General features: G+C 43.2%; 1 long non-coding RNA gene across 1 annotated transcript; it reads left to right on the top strand.

Annotated features, from left to right (window-relative positions):
• The first annotated feature begins 413 nt into the window (after positions 1 to 413).
• Positions 414 to 8,653, top strand: LOC143443031 (uncharacterized). The gene is made up of 2 exons (XR_013111713.1): positions 414 to 502; positions 6,290 to 8,653. It is a non-coding gene; the product is annotated as an uncharacterized LOC143443031 (long non-coding RNA).
• The last annotated feature ends 1,306 nt before the right edge of the window (positions 8,654 to 9,959 follow it).

Consider the following 9,959-nt stretch of genomic DNA (forward strand, 5'->3'; position numbering starts at 1 on the left):
TTCTTTTATCTTCTCTCCATTCACATTCCCATTCACTTTTATTTATTTTTTTATATGTAACTACTTTCTCTCATTTGTCATTATATTTGTTGGGCCAAGATTGAGACACAAGAGACTGACAGGGGTGGGCACAGCCATTCCACTCAGATGACAGCTCCCAGCCTCATGGCTTTGTGTCATCATGGCAGCTCATAGGCCATCAGAACTGGCAAGGTTCCTCACTGCCTTTCAGCAGAGGGAGAGCTCTTCTCTCAGCAGCGGGGAGGTCTCCTTGGTTCTGAGGCTGAAGTCTCTCTGGCCCATTGTGAGTCCCCATTCCTGCCACAAAAGGGAAAGCAGAAGCTGGATTCAAAATGCTGCAGCTGCAGCTGTGGGATGCCAGTCCAGGAAACTGGGCTGCTTCCTGTGAGCTCAGTGAGTGACTGACTGAACTGGGCTGCAGTGAAGACCAAGGCAGAGACCTACCTGTGTGCTGCTCCAGTCTCCCTCCAGCTGTTGGGAGGTCAGTGTGCCTGGGCTGGCTGCTTTCGGAAAGTCCTTTCTTTATCTCTTTCCCACTTGGCAGCTCTCCTTAGTTCTGGGATATTTGCCATCATGGTACTGCCAGGAAGGAATCTGGCCTTCTCCTGCTCCATTTCTCTTTGTTTCCAAGGTTGGTTTTGTGGTAATTTACTTAAATTATGCCAACTTAGGAAAATCGCTGTTTGGTCTTTCATTTTAAATGTGAACAGGCTCGATGTTGTGCATACTTCAGTAAAAAGACCTTTAAATTTGATGAGTAAGCTATTCAAAGATCAGAATGTAGAACTAGTTGTCTTTAAAAACTGTTTTGTCTTCTGATAGTTGCGACCAGTACCATTAAAGCCTTAAGCATCAGGATACCAAACAGCAGGTGTGTGGGGACTTTCTTGTATGGCTTTCAGAAGACAAGCAGAATAATTCATGCAGGCAACATATTTGACATTAATAAATGGCAGAGCCTTCCCATTTCCAAGGAGCTGGAACTTTCAAGTGGTTCTTACCGAGACCTTTCTTCCAAAAGGCTTTTCTATGATAGGAAATAAGGTCGAACTCAAGCAATTTCAGGAACACAGAGGGACTAGCAGTTTCTTCTCTGCTGAATAAGTTCCTTGCCCCCCCCCCCCGCCCCTTTTCTTCTTTATTTCCACAGTAAATTTCTTTTTGCCTGTCTTTGGGAACATATAATACTTTGAAAAAAAAAAAAAAGTACTTGGGCTTGGTCATTTCGAAGCCAGAATCTCGATTAGGAGGCTGCTGTTTCCCTTCCCTGGCATCCAGAAAAATCTAGGTCTTGCTGTGGAAGCCTTTGGTTCTCACTCTAATGAGCTGTCCATCTGAACAGTTTGGGCAGTACTTTGTTTCAGCATCAGAGAACTGTCTATTGGGGTAGACATTAAAGTTAAGACAATACTAGTCTTTGTCTACTAAGAAGCTATATAATGCAGCCATGAGGCTTTAATACAGGGCATTCTGATTTTTTATCTTTGAATTTTAACCCATTTTTTTTTACTTATTTAGAATTCTTAAAACTTTTGAAATTTCAATTAATGTCAATTGTGAGGAGGCATTATATCTTTCTGTAGAAACATTTTAAAACAAAAAGATATTTTGGGAGGGTCAGAATAATTTATATTATACTGTGTAAGGTTAGCCTAAGTACTGTACTAATTTTTTATTTAGGTTGAAAAACAATCAACATCAAATTATATTAAAAAATGGCTGGGCATGAACGTGCAATCCCAGCCCTTAAGACACAGAGACAAGAGAAGTTGCTTGCAAATTCAAGGGCAGCCTTGCTGATGTAGTGACTTCCAGGCCAGCCAAAAACAAAGTTGACTCAAAACAAAACAAAACAAAACACAAACAAACACTAAATCTGAAACACCAAACAATAGCCAACTTCCCCTCCCCCCCCCAAAAAAAAACCCTATTTTGTAATGTTTAGTATGTTTCTTTAATCTTTTTATTTTAAAAAGTTTTTAAAGTATATACTAATCATACTGGGTTATGAGACTGTGACATTTCTCCCAAGGTTCCTCTCTTTTTTTCTTCCTCCCATTCCTGCTTATCCTGTTTCACTAGGGCTTCTTACAGGAGCATAAGCAAGAGGGTTTGTTTGTTTGTTTGTTTAACAAGAGCATAGGCAACTTATCGTTGGCTACATCACAGTAGAAAATGTCTCTCCTTCTCCCAGCTACCATTTAATTGGATATGGATCTGGGAGGGGTAGAGCCTCACGAAACTCTTCCCCAATTGTGACAGGATGATGGTGGGTCCAATCTTGTGCATGACTGGTGCAAGCAATCACAGCTGCTGCGAGCGCAGGGTGTAACTGTCAGGTGATGCCTGGAAACCAGCATTGTGCATCACTCTACTCCTTCTGCCTTTTACGTTCTTTCCCCTCCTTCTTCACTGATGTCCCATGAGCCTTGAAAGGGGTGATACAGATGTCCCATTTACTGGTGAACATTGAACAGCTGTTTATGCTCGACACATAGATCAGTTATGGGTCTCTACAACAACTGCTGCTTGCTGTAGAAAGTTTTCTTGCCAAAGAAAGCTCTTAAAGCAGCACGACTTTAGAACAAGCAGAAACATCTAGAAGGCAATTTTATGGGCACATAATGTCAATTTATCAAAATAGCAATAGCAGCTCCCCACTAAGACGTATGTTCTCCCCAGTCATGGGCCTTTTACCAAGTTTACAGTACCAGTTGCAAAACCATTCCTGTTGAGCAGGCCTCAGTCTCAATCAGAAAATGATTGGTGATGCTCCAAATAGTGGTGTCACTACTACACTTGTTGGCATGCCTGGCAGCTTCCTGGTCCTCACAGCAGTGTGCACCTGCAGCCCTGCGTGTTCAGAAGGTTGGTGTAGAAGGCTATCTTGAAGCTATAGGTTCAAGGGCAGCCTGGCAATAGGCTGGGAATATTTGAGGGTGGGGAGGTGGGAGTGGGCGGTTGGGTGGGGGCACGTCTCATAAAAGAAGGAGGAGGGGGGATGGGATAGGGGGTTCCTGGGTGTGTGTGTGGGGGGGGGGAAATGGGAAAAGGGGATCATATCTGAAACGTAAATAAAATATCCAATAAAAATTAAAAAAAAAGAAAAAGCAAAAGGAGAATGAATGTTTAAACTATTCTTTCACTACATCACCTCTGAATTCAAGAGACAGGAAAGACAGACAGAATATAAGCGAGTTTTCTTTCTTCTTTAGTTGCCCTAGAGGTAATGGGTACATTAAAGAAATTTAGCTGCTGAAATTCTTTTCAGCAATTAAAGGCACTTGACATTTTTTTTTCTTTGTATAGTGATCTTTCCATCATTTGTATCAGGAAGCTCACAACCACCTATAACTCCAGCTTTAAGTGATCAAACGCCCTCTATTGGCCTCCACAAGAACCTGCACACACACACACACACACACACACACACACACACACACACACACACACATGCATACACATACAGAAATTTCTTTAACATTCTGTAGAGCCAGTGGATTATCCAAAGCAGCCAGTTTCCAGATCAGTGTGTTAGAGGATGACCGTACCTCAGGAATCCAGCCCAACCATCAACCCTGCAGGGCAGGGCTTGTCTACAGCTTCACAACTCATTCTTTGGCATAACTTGGAGTCGATTCCAAATTTATTATGTTTCATTTTACTGCTGTAGCTTAGTCTTTGAACTTAAGCATCGAAGTCTCACGGAGCCATCGTTTGAAACAAAGCAGCATTTATTGAAACCATACCAAAGTCTCTCCCAGGGCTGTGCTCACTGAGGAAATAGATCTGGTGACTGCCAAGTCTGTAAGTCAAGGTGGCACATTCTCTGTCTCTAACTTTCAATCATGACAACTAGGTGACAGCCTGAGGGGTCAGCCCTGTTTCTGAGTTTTACCATAGTACTGAACTTTCCAAAGAGTTTGTAAAAGCATCAATGCTGAGCCCTCTCCCAGAGTTTGCAGACTGTCCTGGGGTAAATCTCAGGAAACTGTCTAACTGCTTGCCAAGTGATTCTATGGCATCATGCCTTGACAACCACTATTGAAAAGCATTCTGATTTTGAGTCTCTTCAGACAGGGCTTGGCCTTTCTGTTCATCTCCACCTGTTTTTATACCTGACTTGTCTGAAGTTGGGAGCCCTGTTCCAGGCTGCAAGTCCTACCAGGGCCCTTCTGTAAGCCAGCTTCCTCTTTCTGCTTACAACAGACCTACTATGACTTCCCAGAGTGGTGTCCCCAGTGTCCTACAGGTTCTCATGTCTCAGGTGGTTAGGGAAAGGCAACATATAGACCTCAGTGTAGCGGAGAAACAGGTCAGGCAAGCCAATCTCATTTTGTCTGTCTGACAAAATGCCAGTATTAGATATAGTAAAAAGAGCCACAGGAGTACATATCTTAGTAAAATTTAAATATTGATTTTGTCTTCTGCAAATACACACTGTGACTCTATAAAACGAGGACCGAAAGTAGTCGTCAATGAGGCTTAGTTCTAGTGTGTCTTGAGAACATGTGAGCACTATGATTGACCTTCTCCTAGCTTTCCCAATTCTTATTTATCAGAGAATCTACTCGGCATAAAACATTGCTCTAGAGTTTAGAGAATACATAGATGATAAAGAAAACACAGTAACTGTTCTAATTTTACATTTTAGTGGGATAAAGACACAAGCTGGCAAGTTTTGTAATGTGGTAGTACATATAAGCTCTGCAAAGAGAACTGGCTGTTTGTTCAGGATATTTAGCTAGGAATCTGAATGAGTGTGAGGGACTAACAATGCCTTTCAGAGATGTATTTTAGCTGACATCTAAATGATGGGGACTCAGAAAGGGGATGAAGAGAATTCCTTGTGTCGCACATTAAATGGAGTGAAAGAACTTTGCTACAATGGTACTGCTGGCAACCATGGAGACCATGACTTAAATCAAGATGATGGAGATATGAGCCTGGGGAATGACCATGCAGATAGATCCTGACAGATATAAAGGATGAGAAACTATAACAAAGTCTTCACATGGCAATGACAGAAACAAGTGTCATTGGAAATATCATCTAGTTATAGACTCGGATATGAATTGTAGGGGGAGCAAACCAATAACCACTATTGCAATTATTCATGAAGGGTAGATTTGAGTAACAACAAATATAAATGAGGTGTGAATGAACTGAGAGTGGTTTAAAAATGAAAATTATTGGATGTGGTGAGTTAATAAATATGATGGTTACTGCTAGTTATTGGCAGTATCTAGACTAGCCTCTGGGTAGATGAGCCTCTGGGCATGCATGTGGGGGATTATCCTGATTGGATTAATGTGGGAAGACCTATCTTAATAAACGGGACTATTCTTTCACTATGACATTCTGGACTGGGTGGACTGGAAATTGAGCACTAGTATGCATGAACTTATTAGTAGTTTTCTGTTTGACTGTTGATGTGATGTGACCAACTCCCTCAAGTTCCTGCTGCTGTAAGTTTCCCACTATGATGAACCATAAACTGAACTGTGAGTCAGAACCGTTTATCCCTTACATTGCTTTCGCTAAAGCATTGTATCACAGCAACTTAAAAGAAACTAAGATAATGGAGTTCAGTGATGGGTTGTGTGTGACATATGCATTGGGCAGGTATCAAAGGTACTGATCTCTGCTTTGTACAATTGAATAGGTGGCAGTGCCATACCTTAGGGAGGGAGCATGAGATGTGGACTGGGTTTGACAGGGTGATTATGAGATCAGTATTGTCAAGTTGAGTTTTATGCAGTATTGAGATAAACAAGTGGAGTCAGCCTTCAAGTAGTATTGGATATAGAGAATAGAAACTCAGCCAGGGCTGAAGCACCACGGTAAGTGGAGAGTCAGCAAAGCACGGGCTCGAAGAACAAGTGTTTAGGGAACACACTTCAGAGCTGACTCTGTATCACCCTTTCACGAAGCCAGAACATTTCCCCAAGTACTCCTTTTTGACTGTACTGATGTAACCCTTCCTGTGACATCTAGTATATTTTTTTGTCTGAATCTGGATCTGCTTCTCAGAACTCAGTCCCATTCCTAGTGCTCCTTTTCATTTCATGAAGAATACCCTGAACTTGTCATCCCTCTTAAATAATACTGTTCTTCTACTTACAATTCCTTTCCCAGTATTATTCTTCAGTACTTTCCCCACAAATTTCTGTACCTCCCCCCTTTTTTGTTGCTAGTACTGATTTTAATATTCTTGTGATTTTTTAATTTCTCAACATTTTCCCTAACAAAATATTTTATTATTTAGGAATTCCATGTAACATACCCTGATTATACTCACTTCCCTGTCAAGAAGAAGAAATGAAGAAGAAGAAGAAGAAGAAGAAGAAGAAGAAGAAGAAGAAGAAGAAGGAGGAGGAGGAGGAGGAGGAGGAGGAGGAGGAGGAGGAGGAGGAGGAGGAAGAGGAGGAGGAGGAGGAGGAGGAAGAGGAAGAGGAGGAGGAGGAGGAGGAGGAAGAGGAGGAGGAGGAGGAGGAAGAGGAGAAAGAGGAGGAGGAGGAAAAAAGAAGTACAGTTTGTGTTCCACATATACTTACTGGAGAATGGTCAAACTCCCAGTGGCCAATCTCTTAAAGAAAGCTGAGTGCTTCCCCATGTGCACCCTTGCCAGAAGCTATCAGTTGTGGAGAACGACACTTCAGCATCCTTATCACAACTTTTAAGGGTTCTTTTTAATGGCTTTCTGTCTAGGCCATTACTTTTATTGAGGAGTGGGGTAGGGTGGGTAAAGTTAGGAGTTGCCACAGAAGCCTTCTGTGTTCATCTTTCTCAACTGTGAGTCTGAGAGTCATGGATATCACCACAAAAATAGTTTCCTTGCTCTTTGCCGTCATCAGAGCACAGATCATGGACTTCCACATGGTTTCTGGGGACAGCATGTGGCACCGACCTCAGCATGGTGTCTAGTAGCAGTATAGACTATAGACATCAACATGGTCTCCTGGACAATATAGGCCACTTACAACAATCTTGTCCTTGGCCCACAGACATCAACATGGATTAGAGAGGTGGCAAAGAACACAGACATCCTCACGGCCTTTGACGGGTCACAGACATCACTGTAGGCTTAGATTTTTCAAAATCTACTTTAATTATGTTTTTTTAAAAAACACTTCAACCTCCCTTTTAGCCCACCACCCACCAGAGGTAGGGGAAAAGAAAGGTTAATAGGAAACGAGGGTTGTGGACCTGTTTAGAAATAGTTCTTTGTCAGAACTGTTTTTAGAAATCCTTATTATCAGTAATCTAGTCCAGTAGCACAACACCAAACATGAATCAGTAGCAGCTGCTTGATCCAGAAGAAACTGTGAGGATCTGCTGATTGGCACTTCTAGACCATTGCCTAGAGTTCGGGTAGTGTTATGGCTAGGCAGAGCATCCAGGGACAGGTTTTGAGAGAGCTTCTGGTTGCCCAACACCTCCCTGCTCTTGATGTCACCTTGATGTGGGGTAACACCTCTGTCCTGAACTCTCCCAGTAGGGCAAGCAGCTCCGGCTGCAGCCATAGGTCCATTCTGGGGCTGGCCCTATTCGTAATGACTTGTTCCAACTGGAGCTTCAGGCGGCTGCACACCATCCTGTCCTTGGTTCTGGCTAATTGCTGTACTTGTAGGGTGTGGGCAGTGCTAGGGTCCTTCAATGTCTGTCTCCCAGCAGGGCAAGCAGCACCAATGCAACGCAATGGCTCCATGCTGGGGGCTGGACCAGCCCTATTCAGTATTGAGGTGTTTTTGCAGGAGTTCTAGGATACTGCTCCTGTCCCAGGGCTCATTAGCATGATTTTTGTGCTCGCAGTCTGGGTATAGATTAGTCAGTCTCCACAGCAAGTGATTTTGTTCTGCCATCTTTCTTTCCAATTTTGCAAGTCCACTTATAAAGATCATCTTCCCACCGACAAGACTTGCCTTTTTTCTTCCCTTAGCTGTTCTGGAGCTACTGCGGGCTCTGCATATCCCTTTTCTGCCACCGCGTCACCCTTCTGAGCTTCCATGGGTCTCTCTGACTCCCCTTCACTCCTCAGTGTGTGACTCTGGCAGCTGCTATCTTTGTATAGTATGGTCATCTGTGCTGCTTCTAAAGCTCACATCATTTTGCCACTCCTCTAGTGAAGTCATTGTCTGTTTTCCTGTGGAGAGTCATCCCTTAAGGATAATAGAACCAGGTTAACTGGTTTATCTGCAAGAATGGAAGCTCTATTGTGCGTGTTGTCTGCTTTCATCTGTAGCACATTCAGTGGTACATAACCACTTCTAATTTAGGATTCAGACCATACATTGTGGGATGGTAAAACCATGCCAGGAAGCTTGGTGGGTAGAGCAGGTTGAGACCTGGAGACTAGGTGGACACACACCTAAGACTTAGGCGACTCCCTGCTCCCTGCCAGACTCCTGGCCTGGAACATGTGCCACACTCCCCACATAAGGAAATGTGACCTATGGTCACATAGGCCCAGAACAGAATTCTCCTAGAGGCCCTGAGGGCTTAGCCAATAAGCTTCAATTCCTAGACATTCCTCCTGGCAAAAGGTATTTAACCTTGAGTCCACCCTGAAAAGTTGGTATAGTACAGTGTGCACCCATTTTCTACAATGAACAGCCAATAAATTATGTAGATAAACATGGACTGTCTCTTTCATCTACCACCACCATGGGGAACATGGAAAAGCCCTTTGCCTACAGAGCCACAACTAAATCTCCAATAGAAGGCTCATATGTGCTCCCAGACAAACGCTGCTAAGCAAGGACAATCACCACTGAGCGAGGCCGGAGGCCCCCCTTTCCCCAGCTCCAGGCTTGATGCTGTTCTCAGCCTTAGGGTTCCCTGACTCTGTTCTCAGCTTTTCCGCAACTCCCGTGATGACTGGATGTCCAAGAGTCAGAGAAATCCTCAGCCCCGGGGACCCCAAAAGTTCTGGCTTTCCCACATCTCAGACTGCTATTTCCCACCTCCAAAGTGATGTCTCAGGGCGTCCCTGAAGCCCAACATCCACCCAGCATCAGCGTGGGATAAGCACAGTCAAACTCCCTGCATTCTGCCTTCCCAGTAGTGGGGAAGAACTCGGACCAACAATACATTGTCACATTTTTCTCAATGTTGTCAGTTGCTTTTTAAGAAAAGCAAATTCTCAGAGGGTAAGTACCATGTCTTACTACTTCCTAGTCACCAATATTTATCATGTGCTTTGGCAGCCAGGTCTCCATAGGGCTGCCAAAAATCCATCGAATTAATCAACTTCAGATCGAGAGAAGCAAAAATTTTCTAGATGGGCACTTTTCTCAGCTCTAATATGCTTATGTGACCTTTGCTTTTGATCATCATGGATGTACAAAGGGAATTACATTTTCAGGACCTTGGAACCTGCACTTGCAGATGGATCTTTCTCCATGGGGCCTGGCTCTTCCTTTTCCCATCCCAGCAGCCTGACACTCTTCATCAGAAAATGGTAATTTTATCTATTTGAGATAATGCTTCACCATGTAACTCTAACTGGCTTCATACTCAAGATTCTTTTGCTTCAGGATCCCCAAATGCTGGATTAATAGGCATTTACTACCATGACCACCTAAGAAACTTGATATAGAGCATGGCCAGAGGCCGAGGAAGTTGCTTCCTATGTATTTTACTAACTTTACTATTGAGCACTGGAAGCTAACCAAGTTGAGGTCTCTCTCTCTCTCTCTCTCTCTCTCTCTCTCTCTCTCTCTCTCCTCTCTCTCTCTCTCTCTGTGTGTGTTTTCACATGACTACCATCCTCAACCAGGTATCCATGGATATTCATTTCCAGATTGGTTCATAAGACCTTGAGGTACATCATTAAATTATTTATTCAAAATTTTCTTTTGAAATCATATTTATCTTTCTTTTGAGTCCTTCAAGGATCTTTTGCAGAATCTTCTTAGTGCTTATGAATTCTTTTA

This window comes from Arvicanthis niloticus, chromosome 1 (assembly GCF_011762505.2).
Source record: "Arvicanthis niloticus isolate mArvNil1 chromosome 1, mArvNil1.pat.X, whole genome shotgun sequence".
Taxonomy (NCBI): Eukaryota; Metazoa; Chordata; class Mammalia; order Rodentia; family Muridae; genus Arvicanthis; species Arvicanthis niloticus.